Source organism: Lissotriton vulgaris, chromosome 2_1, assembly GCF_964263255.1.
Source record: "Lissotriton vulgaris chromosome 2_1, aLisVul1.2, whole genome shotgun sequence".
Classification (NCBI taxonomy): Eukaryota; Metazoa; Chordata; class Amphibia; order Caudata; family Salamandridae; genus Lissotriton; species Lissotriton vulgaris.
The window spans coordinates 1,938,751,120-1,938,771,456 of NC_141687.1; positions in this window are offsets into that span (position 1 = coordinate 1,938,751,120).

The window sequence follows — 20,337 nt, forward strand, 5'->3', positions numbered from 1 at the left end:
CGCCGCTTCCTGAATCTCCCCCACCTCACACTACATCCCCCAAATCTCTCGCTCATTACAAATCCGAATCCCACGTCCTCTAATAACATACCCCCTCCAACTCCCAACTCCACTTTTCAACTCCCAATACTTCCTACTACCCATACTATTCTACTTAAATCCCCATCATTGCCCCTCACTCTATTACAAGCCCCTACCCAAGCTTTTACTCTCTTAACTGCACTCGCTCGCCCAACATTGAGGTTATTTCTCCCCACACTCATCTCAACCTCTTCCCCTCTACTCAAGCCCTTCCTCCTCCCTCTCTCAGTGCCCTGCCCCCCTCCACTCCTCTTCCTCCATCCCTCAACATGATTCACTCTATCGCACACCCTTCCCCGACCCTCCCTTTCCTTAACTACATTCCTTCCCCCAACATCGATGTTATCTCCCCCCACACTCATCTCGACCACACCACCCCTGCTCAAGCCCTTTCCCCACCCTCGCTCAGTGCCCCGACCTCCCCCACACCACCCCCCTATCCCTCAACATGAATCTCTGTCCCTCACCTACTTCTAACACCCTTCCCTTCCTGAACAATCACTCCCCCACCAACTAATACTGAAAATTCACCCCTCACCATCCCAGCCCCCTCAGTTCAACTGCCCACCGTTCTCACCCAAACACTCATCAACATTGACCGTAATATCTCTATCTTAGTGACCGAACTCTCTCTACTTGGAGAGGATTATAAACAACTTGTATCCCTCAACCCCAGGACCTCTAACTTTACTTCTACTTCTTCCTACTCTGGCTTCCAAAAGGTCGCTAATCCCAAACTCTGGAGAACAACTCCCCTCTGCTGCCGGACTCATAGGCTTCATCGCACATTAAATGGTCTCTCGAACTCCGACCTCTCTGCCCTTTGTAAATCTTACCTTCCTTCATTATAGCACAATAATCACTCCTTCCCTCAATCTCTCATCCCAAATATCTTGGGAACTAGTGGAATCCCCCCCTCTCCCAGCTCTCCCAGACTCCCCCCTCAATGCACCACTATTCACTCTGCCCTCCCCCCAAACTAACCCTAACACCCTAAACGTTATGCCTGTTAACGGCCACTCGATCATTTGCCATACACCCAAAACCTCGTACCCCCCCTTCAACACCACCTAAAGATCGCTCCCCCCACGTCCTTATTCCAGTTATCCTTGGGAACCAGTGGAATCCCCCTATCTCCTACCTCCCCGAGCCTTCCCCAGCAGCATATCACCATCCACTCCCGCTCTCCCCCAAAATCACCCATAATTCCCTAACTTGTTTGCTGGTTAACTGCCATTCAGCCGTCTGCCATGCATCCGAAATCTCTGAAACCATACTGAGTGAAGCTATTGACATCGCCTTCCTCACTGAAACATGGCTGAATGACCACTCATCACCCTTCCTTGACCTACTCTGCCCCCCTGATTACTCTATCATCAGAAAAGACAGACCAGTAGGAAAAGGAGGAGGAATAGCCTTAATCTTCAAAAACCAACTCCAAATCTCTCTTGCCAATAATTCTGACTACTCAACTTTTGAATACCTTGGTGTCGAACTCAAAGTCCAAGTTGCTCCCCCGATTCACCTACACAATATCTACCACCCTCCTGGTGACACTCCTCACTTTGTAGACGAGCTATCTAACCTGCTTCCTCAATCCTCTCTCTCTAACTCCAAAAATCTCTTTCTTGGAGATCTCAATCTCCACTGAAATGAACCAGAGAACCCCTCAGTTAAACTTCTTTCTAATCTCCTAGAGATAAACAACTTCAAACAACTCTGCCTCCCCCAACTCACTCTAAATGCGCCATTCTTGATGTCATTATCTCTAACAATGACCTGGCCTCCCTTTCCAGCATCATCCCTATTGACTGGTCAGACCACCACCTCATTCTTTTCACAATCTCTCCCCCGGCCCGATCCCCCCTCCTAAAAACACCAAAATTATGATATTCACTAGAAACTTTAATCACATCCTCCCAGGAGTATTAGAGTCCAAACTCCAAGCTCAACTTCGCATCACCTCTCCTTCTCTTAACACCAATGAGCTCACTGAGGATTTCAATAAATCAGTCTCAGAGGTTCTAGACCAAATAGCCCCACCTAAACTTAAAACTCATGAAAATATCCCCTCTAAATCTTGGTTTAACTCGAACCTCAACGTAGAAAGATGTGCTCTCAGAATGACTGAAAGAACCTGGAGACAACACCCTCTCCCTCTCATCTTGCCCTCCTCAGAGCTGCAAGAAACACATCTTTAATGAAAAGGCATCTTTTTTCTGTCTACAACTCTCAAGTGCCGAAAATAGACCCAGAGAACTGTTCAACATTGTTGGAAAACAATCCTCAGCTTCTCCCCTGAAGCTTACGGCCTCCATTACCAAATGTGAAGAAATCGCCAACTACTTCACTGAAAAAATTGCCAACATTGATCAATCTTTCACTCAAATTCAGAACCCTCTCATACATCAGAGTACCCCAGACGCCACCCCTGTACTCCTCAACTTATCCACCTTGCCCCCTGAGAGAGGGGGTTACCAAGCCAGAGCTGGTACTTCCTTATATGGCCACTTAGGCAATATAGGCTTAACTGGTCAAGGATAGCCTTATCTCCTTTCGTTTGGGGTGGGGTGGTTATGTAGGAAGGTGGACATCTGACTATGGTTACCCCAAAACCTTTTGCCAGGTGTTTAGCTGGTTTTTGACATAGTTGGCCTGGGATCCTGCTATTCAAGGCCCCAGGCTGATTGCTCTCTCCTTAAAATGGACTCCATGTACCTTAGGTGCATACACAATTGGAACTGGTTCACCTTAGTGGCCCCTGTAACAGTGTACCCTAGGTACCCAGGGCATAGGTGTTTCCAAGGCCTACCAGGGGCTGCAGCATGTTTTGTGCCACCCCTGGCCTGGCCTCCATATTTGACACAACTGGCTGATCACTCAGCTGGGGTCAGTTCGTGTAATCACCTCTTGCTTAGATATAGTATCCCTATATCTAACCTTAAACTGGACACATATGTTCCTATCAGCCACTCCTATGGAAGGCCTCTTCAATCCTGGAGGCAGAGTGCTGGGAAATATGTGAGATGGTGCTCCAGCATGAGCTGAGCCTGTCTGCAGCTGTCGGGAACCACTCCCTTAGCTGTTCCGGGATATTGCCATACCATATACTCTTAAGTGCATTATAATCCTCGCGGGTATATGCTAACTTTGGTTTGGCTTTATCAAAACATGTCGAGTAAGGTGTCATACGATTTGGAATACTATCCCCTCGACAGTTCTGTCGACGGGGAGAGCATTCCACCCTTCTAGAGGGACACGACATGTGTGTAGCCTTAACCCCGGTTAAAGTTAACCAGAGCCTCAGCATCACAAAATGGATGCTGCCACCACAGACACAAGTCTGACCTCCTGCTGCTGGGAGTCTTTCCAGCGAGGAAGGCTTGGACAAAGGGTTTCCTGCCTTGGGAGGTGCGAGCACCACCCCAGACAGGATTTTGTGTATTGGGTAGGACAGGGCTGAATAGAAACAGACATGCCCGGGGCACACAAAGTGTCCCCGTGCATAAACCGGTCCTGGGACTTTCCAGACCCAGGCCTGGCGAGGAGCTGGACAAAGGAAAGGGGGTGTAACCGCCCCCCTTCCTGGTCCCACCCAGAGGAGGGACCTAGTAGGTGATCCATCCCTCAGATTGGGAATAAGAGTGGGAGCAGTGCCAGAGCACCTAAGATCATCCTGAATCAACTTGAAACAAAGAAGACGACTGGACTTCGACATTCTGCTGCACAGAAGACTGAAGAGAATCTCCCTTGTGGCCTAGGAGTGGCTACCCTGTGAACACAGGCACCAACCAGCAAATTGACTTCTGCTTTGCCGCCGCCTCCTGCCGGACCCCGAGCCCAGAGCCTGACAAGAGCCAGACTCCCAGACTTCTCACAGCCCGATCCACAGTCCCTGCAAAGAAGGGACCCGTGGAGGCACCGAGAGACGTGGGACCGGACATCTTGGAAGACACTCGAAAAGCTGACTGCGCAGCATCAGAGGCATCCTTGACGTTGTGCTTTGGGGACTGAGAACCCCCACCACCGAGCAGCCCTTGCACCGAAGATCAGCCCCCCAGCATCTCCACGATCTGCGTGGGGCCCTTTTGCATTGTGCCACTTAACACGCCATCCCGGCCACTAGCCACGTGGTCAGCGGCCATCTTGGCGATGAAACCGAAGAACTACACTGCGGGTCTGGTTGCTCCAGACTTGCCCTAGCTTCTGTAAAAAGGAGCACCCGCTCTGACCTTGCTGGTTTGAGTAACAAGCCTTTTTTGACTCCTGCGTGGCTTGCATTAACTAAGGCCTGTTTGCTTCAATCAAGTTGCCGACACCGCCAACAGCGAGAAGCCTACGTGAGACAGCTCGTGACCGACTCCTGGACGTCCTTGACCCCCGGTGTCTACGTGGCTGCAGAGAGAAGCTATACCTCGACGCCTGTTTGCACCCGACATCGCCTGGTTCCAATCTGGTTCCACGGTAGTCACTGGCTAGTGACTTTGAACATTGTCCCCTCTGCTTTTAGGTCTTCACATCTTCAGATCAACCCTTGGATCCACCGGAACTCTTCACATCGAGCCGCCTGCAGCATCTTCAGCTCCAAGCACCATCGACCAACGTGACGAAACCCGACACTACTTCGACCCTATGCACCCGCTTCCTGTGCGTGAGGTAACTCAGCAACGCCGGTGTTCCCACACTGGTACACACCTCTAGGGCCTGTGTCTCAAGTTTCAGCTTTCTAGGTCATTTTGAAGGTTCCATACTAACTAACTTTCTAACTTTTACGCACCATAGACTTTGTATTGGTGAGTGCGTGCACTTTAAACATTGCACCCGAGTCCCGCTGGCCTTTCCCGACTTAGTCACTGCTTGTCCCGAACAGCTCCAGCGATTCCCAAGGCCTTAGGCATGTTTCCTTTTAGATTGGTATCTCTTATACCACTTTCTTAGTATATGGTTTAGGTGGCCCCTAGGGCTCATCCATATTGTGCAACTTTTGTGTATTTTAAACTGTGTTTTGTTTAACGCTTGTGCTTCTGTGCTCATAAAGAGTTCAGGGGATATTTGTAGTTAATAAATATATATATATATTCAATATATATCTGTGTGGTGTCCTTTCATCTGGTATTCAAGGGGCTTGTGTATGGTAATACAGCTGGCTTCAAATGCCTTTCAGAGTTTAGCCTAAGACTGCTTTGTCCACGTTACCACTAGGCTAACTCGTCTATAAGGTTGATTTACAACCGATCATCATAAGGGTTGTTTGGACTGATACAAGGTGGTTCCAGAATTGGAAACATTATATACCGGGCCAACTTCTCAAATTGGTGAGCAGCGGATTGGGATCTGAGCTTGCTGTTGTTTTACCATTACAATCTTTGAGAGTATCATTTGAAAGATCATACAGGTACCTGTCAGGTACATATAAAACAAGACTAGTATACATAAGTTCTACTGAACTTAGTTGTTGTAGAGGATAGGGAGTAGCACACCCTGACTACAACTACTAGATAGGTTTAGTAGGTAAACACCAGTGTAGGTAGATTGCAACACATCCACCACACTAGAGCAATGTCTGGAGCAGAGGGGTCCAGTGGACTTACTCCTGTTGAGAGTGACCCTCCAAGGGCATCATCCAAATTTGCTATCTTTTCCTTTAAGGAATTAAGGCAGCTTTGTGCCTTAAGGGGTCTGAAGACAGGGCCTTCCCCTACTACAGGCCACCTTAGAGAGATCTTGGATCAGTCTGAGACTCTAAAGACCTCCAAAGTAGACCCCACAGGGAATGCTGAAGGAGGCTCTCCTTCTGAGGATGACAATGTTGATGCCCCTGTCCCTATAGTCCTGGTAGATGAGGAAGTCCCCATCACTGGAGCTCCTCAGGTAGATCCAAAGGAGGAAGAGGAAGAAGAGACAGAAGGGGGGGAGCAGTGATTCTGATGATTGTAGAAATAGCCAGGTGCTAGTCAGTAGGCTTAACCAGGCTAACTTAAGTATATTTGGGACTGAAGCAAGGATGACCTTGCCCAGGCACCCAAGTGGACTTAACCAGGGGCATAGGAGGAGGAGGAATCACTCAGGTGAATCCAATACCTCCCAGGCTTCTAGAGGTTCTCATGGTCACTCCAGAAGGGAGATGACTAGCCCTCAGAGAAGGGAACATGAGGCCAAAATGAGAGAGGCTGAACTTAGGATCCAGAAGCAAGAGTTAGAGGTTGCCCTGGCCCAAGAGAAGCTTGCTAGAGCAAGACAGCCTAGAGAGAGTGGATTAGGATCCACTGGTGGCAGCAATATCCACAAGGATAAAGACAGGTCTTTTGATACAAGAAACCTGAGTAAGATTGTGCCCCCCTACAAAGCTGGGGATGATATCCACAAATGGATGACTGCACTTGAGAGAGCCTGCAGAGTACAGCAGATCCCTCTGGAGCAGTGGGCAGCAATCTTGTGGCTCTCCTTTGAAGGTAGAGGCCGAGACAGACTCCTGACAGTTAGTGATGGGGATTCTAGAAACTACCTGATCCTGAAGAGTGCTCTGATTGATGGGTTAGGCTTAACCACTGAACAGAACAGGTTAATGTTCAGAGACATCCAGAAGACACAGACTCAGGACTGGTCTGAATTTGTTGAATGTGCCACTAAGGCTCTGGAGGGCTGGTTGCTGGGAAGTAAGGTTACTGACTATACAGGATTGTATAATTTAATTATGAGAGAGCAAATCTTAAGTAATTGTGAAAATCAGCTTCTACATCAGCACCTGGTTGACTCTGATCTGACCTCTCCACAAGAATTGGGTAAGAGGGCAGACAAATGGGTCAGAACCAGGATCAGGCCTAAGAACCAGGGTGGTGACCAAAAGAAAGAGACTACCAAGCCTCAAGAGAAGGGTGGGGATAAAAGTAAGGAAAAGACTTCCACAGGGCCCCAAAACTCCAAGAATGGGGGTGGGTCCCAAGACACTTCTTCAACCCAGAAAAAGCCTTATTGTCATGCCTGTAAACAGGTTGGGCATAACAAAACAGACAGCTGTTGTCCCAAGAATGGCAATAAAGAGAATATACCTCCAAAGCCAGCTCCAACACCTCCTGTTACTGTCAGCAGTAATCCCCCAGGACGTGGGAGCACACCCAGGAATCTGGGTGGATTTACTTTTGGAGCTCAGGTGGATTTTGGCCCAACAGGTCCCCTACCTCAGATACTCTTGTCTATGAGACTGGCATGGGGTTTGCCAATTTCACTGCTTGCCCAAACACTTTGAGCAAGTATAGACAGGAGCCCCTCATCAATGGTTTGAAAGTTGAGGCCTTCAGAGACACAGGGGCTAGCATCACCATGGTGGCTGAATGTCTAGTCCCCTCAAGGCAACTTTTACCTGATGCCAAATATCAGGTGACAAACATTGATGGCATAGAAACCAATCATCCCATGGCAGTAGACAATCTTAGCTGGGGAGGTGTCACTGGCCCAAAGAGAGTGGCAGTGTCAGCAAACTTGCCTGTAGATTGCCTACTGGGTAATGATTTGGAAATCTCAGCCTGGGCTGAGGTTGAACAACAAACCCATTCTAAAATGGTAAATCTCCATGGAAAGGTTAGTGGGGCTGTGATGGTTACAGCCCCAATCCAAGATGTCCTTCCTGAAAAGGTTGGTAGGGCTGAGCAAATCTCAGCCCCATCTTTAGCTAACTTCCCTCCTGAAAAGAGTAGCAGGGCTGTTATGGTAACAGCCCATACCCAAACTGAGTCTCCTCCTGAAAAAGTTGGTGGGGCTGTGATGGCCACAGCCCAAACTCAAACTGATACATGGGTAGTAAAGCCTGAAATGATGGATCACTCCACCCAAACTGAGAGCATTGAGGAGGAAGAGAAATCTCCCTCCCACCAGACTTTAGGAAAGGATCAGCCTCCTCAGGGAACTGATCTTACCCCTGATGAAGGAACTGTCCCAGAGGTTGTTAGGCCTGGCCTGACAGAGCCTCTGATGGCAGTGGACCCTTCTCAGGTGGGACCCAGTCTGAAGCAGGTAACCTGCCCCTCTCTACCTTGCCTTACTCAGCCCAGGGCTGCAGAGGACAAGAAGGACAGTGAGACCCAAAGGGCCCCCTGTCAAATAAAGCACCCCCATCAACAGATTAGGGGCACCAAAACTAGTAGCCCTAGTGAGGTGAAAGCTTTATAAACTCCTGAGGGAGCCCCTTTAAAAGTAGTTAGGGACCTCCCACAGATGGATTCTGTTGGGCACAGCCAAACATGGGACCCTAAGGGCCCAAACCTGAACTGTCCCTCCAGTAAGCCAAACAGAGGGACCCAGCCTCCAGCTTTAGGTAGCCAGAGGTTGACCCTGAGAGCACAGTGCAACTCAATCAAAGAAAGAAAGGCACAGATGGTGGAGAGTGCTTGGAGGAAGCTGAGTCCTACAGAGTAATCTCACTTCAGTACTCCATCTCAACACCAGTCTTTGACTTTGCAAAGACACACCACAGGTAGAGATTCCCTATGGTGGAGACCCTCAGATACCCTTAGGGTGAGGGATTGCTTAGTGGACCATGAGACAGGGGGTTACCAAGCCAGGGCTGGTACTTCCTTATATGGCCACTTAGGCAATATAGGCTTACCTGGTCAAGGATGGCCTTATCTCCTTTCGTTTGGGGTGGGGGGGTTATGTAGGAAGGTGGACATCTGACTATGGTTACCCCAAAACCTTTTGCCTGGTGTTTAGCTGGTTTTTGACATAGTTGGCCTGGGATCCTGCTATTCAGGCCCCCAGGCTGATTGCTCTCTCCTTAAAATGGACTCCATGTACCTTAGGTGCATACACAATTGGAACTGGTTCACCTTAGTGGCCCCTGTAACAGTGTACCCTAGGTACCCAGGGCATAGGTGTTTCCAAGGCCTACCAGGGGCTGCAGCATGTTTTGTGCCACCCCTGGCCTGGCCTCCATATTTGACACAACTGGCTGATCACTCAGCTGGGGTCAGTTGGTGTAATCACCTCTTGCTTAGATATAGTATCCCTATATCTAACCTTAAACTGGACACATATGTTCCTATCAGCCACTCCTATGGAAGGCCTCTTCAATCCTGGAGGCAGAGTGCTGGTAAATTTGTGAGATGGTGCTCTAGCATGAGCTGAGCCTGTCTGCAGCTGTCGGGAACCACTCCCTTAGCTGTTCCGGGATATTGCCATACCATATACTCTTAAGTGCATTATAATCCTCGCGGTTATATGCTAACTTTGGTTTGCCTTTATCAAAACATGTCGAGTAAGGTATCATATGATTTGGAATACTATCCCCTCGACAGTTCTGTCGACGGGGATAGCATTCCACCCTTCTAGAGGGACATGACATGTGCATAGCCTTAACCCCGGTTAAAGTTAACCAGAGCCTCAGCATCACAAAATGGATGCTGCCACCACAGACACAAGTCAGACCTCCTGCTGCTGGGAGTCCTTCCAGTGAGGAAGGCTTAGACAAAGGGTTTCCTGCCTTGGGAGGTGCGAGCACCACCCCAGACAGGATTTTGTGTATTGGGTAGGACAGGGCTGAATAGAAACAGACATGCCCGGGGCACACAAGGTGTCCCCGTGCATACGCCAGTCCAAACCGGTCCTGGGACTTTCCAGACCCAGGCCTGGTGAGGAGCTGGACAAAGGAAAGGGGGTGTAACCGCCCCCCTTCCTGGTCCCACCCAGAGGAGGGACCTAGCAGGTGATCCACCCCTCAGATTGAGAATAAGAGTGGGAGCAGTGCCAGTGCACCTCAGATCATCCTGAAATAACTTGAAACAAAGAAGACGACTGGACTTCGACATTCTGCTGCACAGAAGACTGAAGAGAATCTCCCTTGTGGCCTAGGAGTGGCCACCCTGTGAACACAATTCAGAAAAGGGGGTGGTGATGAACAGAGTGTCTGAATTAAGCAGACCACTCTTACCCAGTCTAAAGATCAGGGCTTGATCCATCACCGTTATTTATCTCACCGCACCATCCCAGCTCAGAACCTGGCTATATGCAAATCAGTCTGTCCCTGGCCCAGTGCATCATGGGAACAGGGCAGACTAAACTACCAAGCCAATTCTTCACCAGAAGGGAGACAAGCTACCGGGGACCGGTTTCTGGAATTTCAGCCTTCTTCGGCCCGGCTTGCTTGAATCCTGATGGGGCAGTGAGAAAGGGACTCATGTCTGAGTATACCCTGCCACACCTATAGTGGCCAAAAACGATTCAGAAAAGGGGGTGGAGATGAACAGAGTGTCTGAATTAAGCAGACCACTCGTACCCAGTCCAAAGATCAGGGCTTGATCCATCACAGTTATTTATCTCACTGCACCATCCCAGCTCTGAACCTGGCTATATACAAATCAGTCTGTCCCTGGCCCAGTGCATCATGGGAACAGGCCAGACTAAACTACCAAGCCAATTCTTCACCAGAAAGGAGACAAGCTACTGGGGACCGGTTTCTGGCATTTCAGCCTTCTTCGGCCTGGCTTGCTTGAATGCTGATGGTGCAGTGAGAAAGGGACTCATGTCTGAGTATACCCTGCCATACCTATAGTGGCCAAAAACGATTCAGAAAAGGGGGTGGAGATGAACAGAGTGTCTGAATTAAGCAGGCCACTCTTACCCAGTCCAAAGATCAGGGCTTGATCCATCACCGTTATTTATCTCACTGCACCATCCCAGCTCAGAACCTGGCTATATGCAAATCAGTCTGTCCCTGGCCCAGTGCATCATGGGAACAGGGCAGACTAAACTACCAAGCCAATTCTTCACCAGAAAGGAGACAAGCTTCCGGGGACCGGTTTCTGGCATTTCAGCCTTCAACCAGCAAATCGACGTCTGCTTTGCTGCCGCCTCCTGCCGGAGCCCGAGCCCAGAGCCTGACAAGACCCAGACTCCCAGACTTCTCACAGCCCGATCCACAGTCCCTGCAAAGAAGGGACCCGTGGAGGCACCGAGAGACGTGGGACCGGAAATCTTGGAAGACACTCGAAAAGCTGACTGCGCAGCATCAGAGGCATCCTCGACGTTGTGCTTTGGGGACTGAGAACCCCCACCACCGAGCAGCCCTTGCACCAAAGATCAGCCCCCCACCATCTCCATGATCTGCGTGGCGCCCTTTTGCATTGTGCCACTTGACGCGCCATCCCGGCCACTTGCCACGTGGTCAGCTGCCATCTTGGCGACGAAACCGAAGAACTGCGGGTCTGGTTGCTCCAGACTTGCCCTCGCTCCTGTAAAAAGGAGCACCCGCTCTGACCTTGCTGGTCCGAGTAACAAGCCTTTTTCGACTCCTGCGTGACTTGCATTAGTCAAGGCCTGTTTGCTTCAATCAAGTTGCCTACACCGCCAACAGCGAGAAGCCTGCGTGGGACAGCTCGTGACCGACTCCTGGACGTCCTCGACCCCTGGTGTCCACGTGACTGCAGAGAGAAGCTAAACCTCGACGCCTGTTTGCACCCGACATCGCCTGGTTCCAATCTTGTTCCACGGTAGTCACTGGCTAGTGACTTTGAACATTGTCCCCTCTGCTTTCAGGTCTTCACATCTTCAGATCCACCCTTGGATCCACCGGAACTCTTCACATCGAGCCGCCTGCAGCATCTTCAGCTCCAAGCACCATCGGCCAGCGTGACGAAACCCGACACTACTTCGACCCTATGCACCAGCTTCCTGTGGGTGAGGTAACTCAGCAACGCTGGTGTTCCCACACCGGTACACACCTCTAGGGCCTGTGTCTCAAGTTTCAGCTTTCTAGGTCACAAGGGAGGTTCCGAACTAACTAATTTTCTAACTTTTACGCATCATAGACTTTGTATTGGTGAGTGCGTGCACTTTAAACATTGCACCCGAGTCCTGCGGGCCTTTCCCGACTTAGTCACTGCTAGTCCCGAACAGCTCCAGCGATTCCCAAGGCCCTAGGCCTGTTTCCTTTTAGATTGGTATCTCTTATACCACTTTCTTAGTATATGGTTTAGGTGGCCCCTAGGGCTCATCCATATTGTGCAACTTTTGTGTATTTTAAACTGTGTTTTGTTTAACGCTTGTGCTTCTGTGCTCATAAAGAGTTCAGGGGATATTTGTAGTTAATAAATATATATATATATTTTCTATATATATCTGTGTGGTGTCCTTTCATCTGGTATTCAAGGGGGTTGTGTATGGTAATACAGCTGGCTACAAATGCCTTTCAGAGTTTAGCCTAAGACTGCTTTATCCACGTTACCACTAGGGTAACTGGTCTATAAGGTTGACTTACAACCGATCATCATAAGGGATGTTTGGACTGATAAAAGGTGGTTCCAGAATTGGAAACATCATATATCAGGCCAACTTCCCACACCTGTTTCACCCCTACTCCTTCCTGCCACAATAACACCTGAAATCAACCACACCACCCAACAACTTAAAAACAAAGCCTTGTGGCATAATTTTCTCCCTGTCTCTGAATATGAAGTCTCTAATATCTTATCTAAACTAAAACTGTCATCTCACACAAAAGACCCCTCTCCCTTCTAACCTTGTCCAAGATCTTAAACATGTCATCGACCCATACTGGACCAGCATCATCAACTCCTCCCTTTCATCGGGGTGTGTCCCAGTCTCCCACCAACTTGGCCAAATCACCCCCATTCTAAAAAACCCTAAAGCTGATGACCCTAACAACCTCTGCCCTATCTCCGACCTCCCCCTCCTTTCCAAAGCCCTTGAAAAATGTGCCCTACTCCAATTGGACAAACACATTGCCACTTTCAACCTACTTGACCCTCTACAATCTGGCTGTAGCACTGAAACCGCATTGCTAAAAATCGTTGATGACATCCACCCCGCCCTGGATAAGAGTGAGTTCTCCCTACTCATTCTCCTCGACCTCTCTGCCGCATTTTACACAGTCAACCACTCAACCTTACTTAACACACTGAAATCTTGGTTCGGACTTAATGGTCATGTCCTCAATTGGTTCACGTTCTATTTTCAACATAGAAATCAACAAGTCAAAATCCAAAATTGTCTCTCGAATCCCTCTCAAGTCTCTCTTGGTGTACCCCAAGGTTCTATTCTATGTCCAGTACTTTTTAACCTCTTTATGGAGCCCCTTACTGCCATACTAAAACAAGCCAGAATCAACTCCCACCTATACACAAATGACACTCAACTATACTATAAAATTAAATCCCATTCTGATGTCCTGCACCTAAATAACACCCTGATTTTGATCCAATCCTGGTTCCACTCCAACCACCTCAAACTCAATCCTAATAAAACTGAAATTATTCTCTTCTCCCCTAAAACAACTCACTCCTTATCCAAGCGTGGATCTCTGACCTCAATGCCCTCAACTGCCCACTCTCCTTATCCAAAACAGTTAAAACTCTGGGCATAACCTTCGACAATAAGCAGACTCTCAGTTCACACATAAAAAACTCGGCTAAAGGAGCACTTTGCACACTCCGCCAACTCCAAAAAATTAAACCATTCATCCCTGCGGAAGATTTCAAATCAGTAGTCCAATCCTTTGTCCTCTCAAAAATCGACTATGGCAACGCCATCCTTTCTGGAACCCCAAAGTCCACCTTGCCCCACTCAAAACCATTCTCAACCTTGTGGCCAGACTTACAACGGACACTAGATGTTTTCGACCGCATCTCTCCTGCCCTTAAAGTCCGAAGGCAGATCTGCCTACAAAATTGCCTGTGTTACACACAAAGCCCTTCACCTAAAGTCCCTGCTCTACCTATCAAGTAAACTCAAAATAGCGGGCTGCTCCCGTCTGATGAGAAGCACCAACACTCTCCTCCACGTCCCCCCTCTGCAAAAAAAGAAAGACTCCCGATCTCGTTCTCTGGTAATGCTCCCAATATATGGAACACCCTCCCTATTGATTTACACTGCAATCCCTCTTACTTCAGCTTCAAAAAAGACCTGAAGCTCTACCTGCTCAACAAACATTTGGACCATTAAATCTTCTCAATCCTTGTGTGTTGTCCCCTATCCATCCCTCCCTCCCACCTATCCGCCACCCTATCCTCCCCATTAGATTTTTTTCTCCCCCTGTCCCTTACCCTTTCTCCCCCTCCCTCTCCCCGACATCTCCCCTCCACTCCTTCAACCCTCCGCTCACATCAAACCTGCTCCTTATATACACTGACCATGCAGTTAATCCTCATGCTGTTGTAAATATGTATATACCCATTATATCTTGGCCTTAAATCAATTCCCCCTGTTGCTTATCTATCAACGCAAATCTTATGTTTATTATGTTTCCCCATACTGATCTCATCTGAATATCGCACTTTTCCCCTGTATTTTCACTTTATGATTGGTATTTCTTATGATACTTTTCGACTGTACTATCTTCATACTTATGTAAAGCGCTCTGATACCCATGGGTGTAGCCAGCGCTATATAAAATCTTTCTAAATAAATAAAAAAAATAAAAAAATATTTGATCTCTGAGTAACTTTTTTTGCAACTGACCAAATCTGCAGGGTATTGCTAGTTTTTTAAGTGCAGATATGTAATCAACTATTGTGTCCTTTTGCTCCTGCGTGCTGTGATAAAACGTGTACCTATCAATCGTTATGCATATTGTGGGAGAATAATATCTCTCCAGATCATTTAAGACAGTTATATATACATCTGTCCCCTCAGCACTCTTCTGTTTTTCTGTTTTTTCCATTTGATGAGACATCATTATACCGTCTAGACGCAAGGAATGTAACAAAATTCCTTTTTATTTGTATCTTGCTTTAACATTTCATTATCTATAGTAGACATGACATTAGTAAAATTGCCCCTCCACTCTTTCCACTTAATGAGGGGGTCACCCTGAATGGTAAGTAACGGTATTGGTGGAGCCAACGTAAATGTTCGTGGAGCACACATGTTTACTATTATAATCATTAATACAGGATTTTCATTAACTTCTAAATATGAAACTGCAGTTTCAATAATGTTATAGGATAACTTGTACTCTTTTACAATACCCCCAAATTGCTAAGCTTAAAACAGAGCACCAAACCTATGCATATTTAAATATTAATAACTATGGGCCAGATGTAGGTCGGTCGGTAACGGCCGAAAATCAGTATTTTCGGGCGTTACCGATCGGTAAATAGGTGATAGGTATGTAAGGGGCATTATTTTACCGAATCGGTAAAATTACCGATTCGGTAATTTTACCGATTCGGTAAAATAAAAAATCGGTAAATTTACCGAATCTGAGCCACCCAGATGTAGGTGGGACTCTTCAGAGTCCCAGAGGCCTTACCGAATCGGTATTTTACCATCAAATCCAATTTGATGGTAAAATACCGATTCCGGTGTGCATGCACATGTGTGCATGCACACCTATGCCATGTGACAGGCAGACCTGCCCTTAGGGCATGTATGCCTGCCACATGGCAGCCGAGCCTGTTTTGGGGATGCCAGAGGGGGTCAAAGTGACACCCCCTGCACCCTTGTGAAAATCGGTATTTACTGATTCGGTAAATACCGAATCGGTAATGCCCATTCATTCCTATGGGCTTCAAAGCCCATAGAAATGAATGGGCATTACCGATTCGGTATTTACGGAATCGGTAAATACCAAAATCATCCGAATCCGTATTCCAGCACATCTGGAATACCTATATGTCCACCCCATAGATTTACCGATTTTTAATTACCGAATCAGTAAAATTCGGTAATTAAAAATCGGTAAATCTATTTCACCTACATCTGGCCCTATATCTTTTAAAAGCAAGCCATTTCACTGTATGGTGTGGGTGCCACCATTTTCATTAATATACTTGTTATAACGTGTGTGCATCACCGATGGTGAATGTACAAAAGTAATTGTAATTACTTAACACCACAAAAGAACACAAACAGTACTTACAAGTGTGCATGTCACCATGTTCACTATTATATTTGCCAAATGGTGTGAGCATCATCAATGGTGAATGCACAAAAGTAATTGAGATGACTCACAGGTGTGGTGTTACCATCAAACTTCACAACCGAAAGAGAAAACGATTTAACTAAAATACTCATGCATAACCTGCGTGTCAATTTCTCCAACATGCTCTGCCACACCGGCCAAAACCACAATAATGAGCATTTCTTGCTGAGCACAAAGAAATCCATTGTAAACATGCTATAATCATTTGCTCATCACAGATCCGTATTTAAAATGGCTGTTCTGCCATTCCACATAATGACGCCCACTCCTTCCTACTCCGCCTTGGATCCTGCGTCCATCCACTGCCTAGTGTCACTGCATTCCACTGTGAATGGCTCCCACATAACAGATTACTAGGCTTGAATACGTAAGTAGCAAGGCCGGTCCTAGGCCTTCTGAGGCCCCGGGCGAAAGGGAAGTTGTGAGGCCCCTCTAATTGCATATTGTGTCACAAGAAGAGACATCACAAAAAAGTGACTTCGCAGGACTATTGATCTTATTTGGCATCACTGAAACAAACTAATGTGGATATCAATAACATGGACAAAAAGTAGAGGGAATGGAAAACAGGTGAGCAAATATTGATTAATTATAATAAGCAGATAAAAGGAAATACTGCAATCCAACTCTGTTGAGAGAATTAGCACATAAAAATACAAATCCAGTGAAACATAAATAGAGTAACTCCAATGTTCTAGATTATTCACGTTGAGTGGCTCCCTGGTATTGATTCATTTAGGTCATGCATTTGGGTGTGTTTAAAGTGGAGGTATGCTGCAGATTCAAAGGGTTTTCAAATCACTGTTTTAATTTGTTGTTAAAACTGTAGGAAGTGGTAGAGGCAGAATGGCAGGATTCAGATGACAATCCTCAAACTCCCCAAATAGACAGCACCATTGTTGATTATATTTCCAACTTTACGGGGTTGTCCAACTTGGGGTAGGGGTAGGAATGGGGAAAAAATGAAATTGCCATCTTCATTTCGTGTCCAGTACGCATCTGGAGGTCACTGGTCAAATGTGCCTGTTTTGCCTACATCCTAATGCAAACATATACATATAACAGGTTATCAGGAAGTTCATTCATAACAAACAGAGAAATAATACAAGGCAACAACATGAGTGTATAACTTATCGGCTCCTTCAATGATTAGTTGGTGTCAATCCTCTGAGTGCCTCAGAAATGGACATGCCCCCAAATTTCAAAGGAACCAGAGGGGCAAGAAAACAGCAGCATAAATTTCACAGCCGAATCTGAAGGAGAAACAAAACAGGATACATTAAGTTGAACTCTGGAAAATAACACAGTATAGAGCCCAATGAGTTCATTCTGACAGGACAATCTTGAATAATTAAATTTGTTGTGACAAATCAATATCTTGTGTGTAGCACTACATGCTAAAATGTGATCTTCCTAGCCATTCTTCTGCTAAAGGCATCAATCATTTCACTGTAGTCCAATGTTGCTGCAATATCTCCTTTAATTGAAAGAAGGGCCAATGATAGGCATTCCTGGGACATCAATTTGAGGCGTGAGAAACTGTGTTCCGCAGATTGCTACTGTCACTGGAATTGCCAGCAGAATTCTTAGGACAAGCATATAGTTTGGATAAATGTCTTCCAATCTGTCAAAATAAATGTACTGAAGAGCCTCTAACATGTTAAGTTTTTCAGGAAGGACTTGAGCAAGAAAGGAAATCTCCTGAACCAGTTCAATCCCATCTATATGAGAAGATATAGCAGCATCAGCTGAGCTGTCTGAAAGAAGATGATGTAGATCATTGCAGTGCTGTTGTAGGTCTCCACTTTTCATGTCTTTTAATCTGGAAATATTATAAAGAAAGCCAATTGCTTTTGGTAATTTTTCAGCTGCCCAATTTATCTGTCAATGCACACAATTGCTTTATCAACAAGAGCATTAAAAAACGTAATGCAAAATTGCTCTTTTGGGTCCGTGATTAGCATGTCAGCTCCTTCATATCCAAACATTTTCTTAGATATTCTTCGATCACATTTGAATTCTTTTTGAATTTCCAATTCATCTGCAAGTTCATTTGCTAATATCAATGCAGCTGTAAATCCTTCATGGCGATGCTTTGTTAAGAATGCAAGTAGTTCCTGATCGTGTTTCACAGTTACATCAAGCTGCATGTTCTCACTCTGCACACGTTTACTGACTGTGTTAATTCTCATTAAAATATCATACCATATCACCAAACATAGGAGGAATTCATATCATTCAAGCTCTGATAGTGATGTTGCTTCACTTCTGGTTTTCACATCTTTATCCATTTTCAGACACCTGCAGAAGTGCTTGAAGTATTAAACTCATCTGAAATCAGACCGCTTTGACGCTTTCCAGGCAGCATTCCCACTGAGAAGCAGAGAGGCTTTTGAGGGAAAAGGTCACTCCAGCTTCATTGAATACATTCCACCTTTTTGTTGATGCAGAGAACAATGAGTAAAGTCGTTGAATAATACCAAAGAAGTTGGCAGCCTGTGTAGATGAAGCTGCAGCATCTCCCAAGACCAGGTTCCAATTGTGACAGGCGCACTGTTTTAAAAAAAGCCTGTCCTCTTTTAAGATGCGAGCTTGCGCACCACTGTATTGTCCATGCATATTTGAACCATTGTCATAACCTTGCCCACGACGATCAGCAAGGGGTAGTTTCAGTGTCTTCAGCTTGTGCACCAATGCATCAGTAAGAGCCAGTGCGGTTTGCTCTTCCAGGGGAATGAATCCAATGAAATGTTCCTCAATAGTCACACATCCGTTTGTAGAACTGACGAATCTCACAATAAATGTCATCTGTTCGGTATGATTCAAATCAGGAGTACAGTGTAGAAGCACTAAATAATATTTGGCTCTTCGGACACGCCATAGGATTGCTTTGAGAACCATCTCAGACATCAGCTCAATCAATTCATTCCGAATGTGTTTGCCAATATAATGTGTATGAATCTCCTTTGTGGTAACTCTGCAAACGTGTTCCATCATAACCAACTCAAATTTGTCTAAAAGTTGTACAAGGCCTAGCAAGTTGCCATTGTGGGGTTGGTTCAGAAGGTTAACACTACCGGGGAATGCCAAGTTATGTTCTTTCTAAGTACTGTGTAATTGCTCGAAGCCTCTTCAAGTCATTTCGCCAATGCATCTTCTCCTGCTGGATTTGAGAAAGGTTTTGCTCATCAATAGTGCATTCCTACCACATTGGTAGTTGAAGCTCCTTCTACTCCCTAATATTTTTAGGTGCTCCTGAGAATTTTCAAGTTCATGTAAATGCTGACCAAGATGGCGCCAATCAGACAAACCGCTGGTGAGTGTTAGTGAAAGAAGTTGTAAACAATTTACAGCAAAAACAAAATACTGCATTTTTGTACGTCGATTACACCACCACTGACGGTTAATTTGCTGACCGTTACGGATTTCCCTTTTGAAATAAATAGGTTTGAAGGATTCTAGAGCCTTTGGGAGCCTATGTTGACTTCTTCATTAAAGAATTTGTGCCCATGACTGCCTGCTATGTAAGGGATAGCATGGCTATGATTTATTTGGTCGAACACTTCCCCTTTGACCCCTCACAAGACACCCTCTGCACTATGGATGTAGAGTCGCTCTATACAAATATTCCCCAGACAGCGGCTCTCTTAGTCATACAAAAAACTCTTGACTCTCGCCCCCGCCCGCATAGGGTACCCACTCTTTTCATCCTTCAGCTATTAGAACTATGTCTTTCCAGGAATTTTTTCATCTTTGATAACGTATATTATCAACAGATTAAGGGCACTTCCATGGGGGCTATTTTTGCCCCCACCCTGGCTGTTCTCTTTATGGATTATCTGGAGTCTGGCTCAATCCTCACTGATGAGAACCCCTTTTACACAGGAATCAAACTGTGGCGACGCTATATCGACGACATTTTCATTATCTGGAGTCTCGATATAACCAAGCTACACCAATTCTTGCATTGGCTCAACAACAACTGTGCTGACCTAAAATTCACTCTGGCTCACGACAAAGCACAAATTGATTTTTTAGATCTTACGATTTACCATAACGAGGGAGAACTCCTAACACGCCTTTACAGAAAGCCAACGGAATGCAACACGCTCCTTAGTTATCAGAGTAATCATCCCAGGGCACACAAAGACTCCCTCCCATACTCCCAGTTTTTAGGGATCAGACGGAATTGCTCCTCAAAAGCAGACTATTTCAAAGAAGCTACCGTTCTGGCATAGACTGGTCACAACAGCTACCAAAAGGGCATGGTGTTGCGCGCGAGAGGTACTACTGACACCCAAAACTCGTGAGAAAAATGAAAGGAT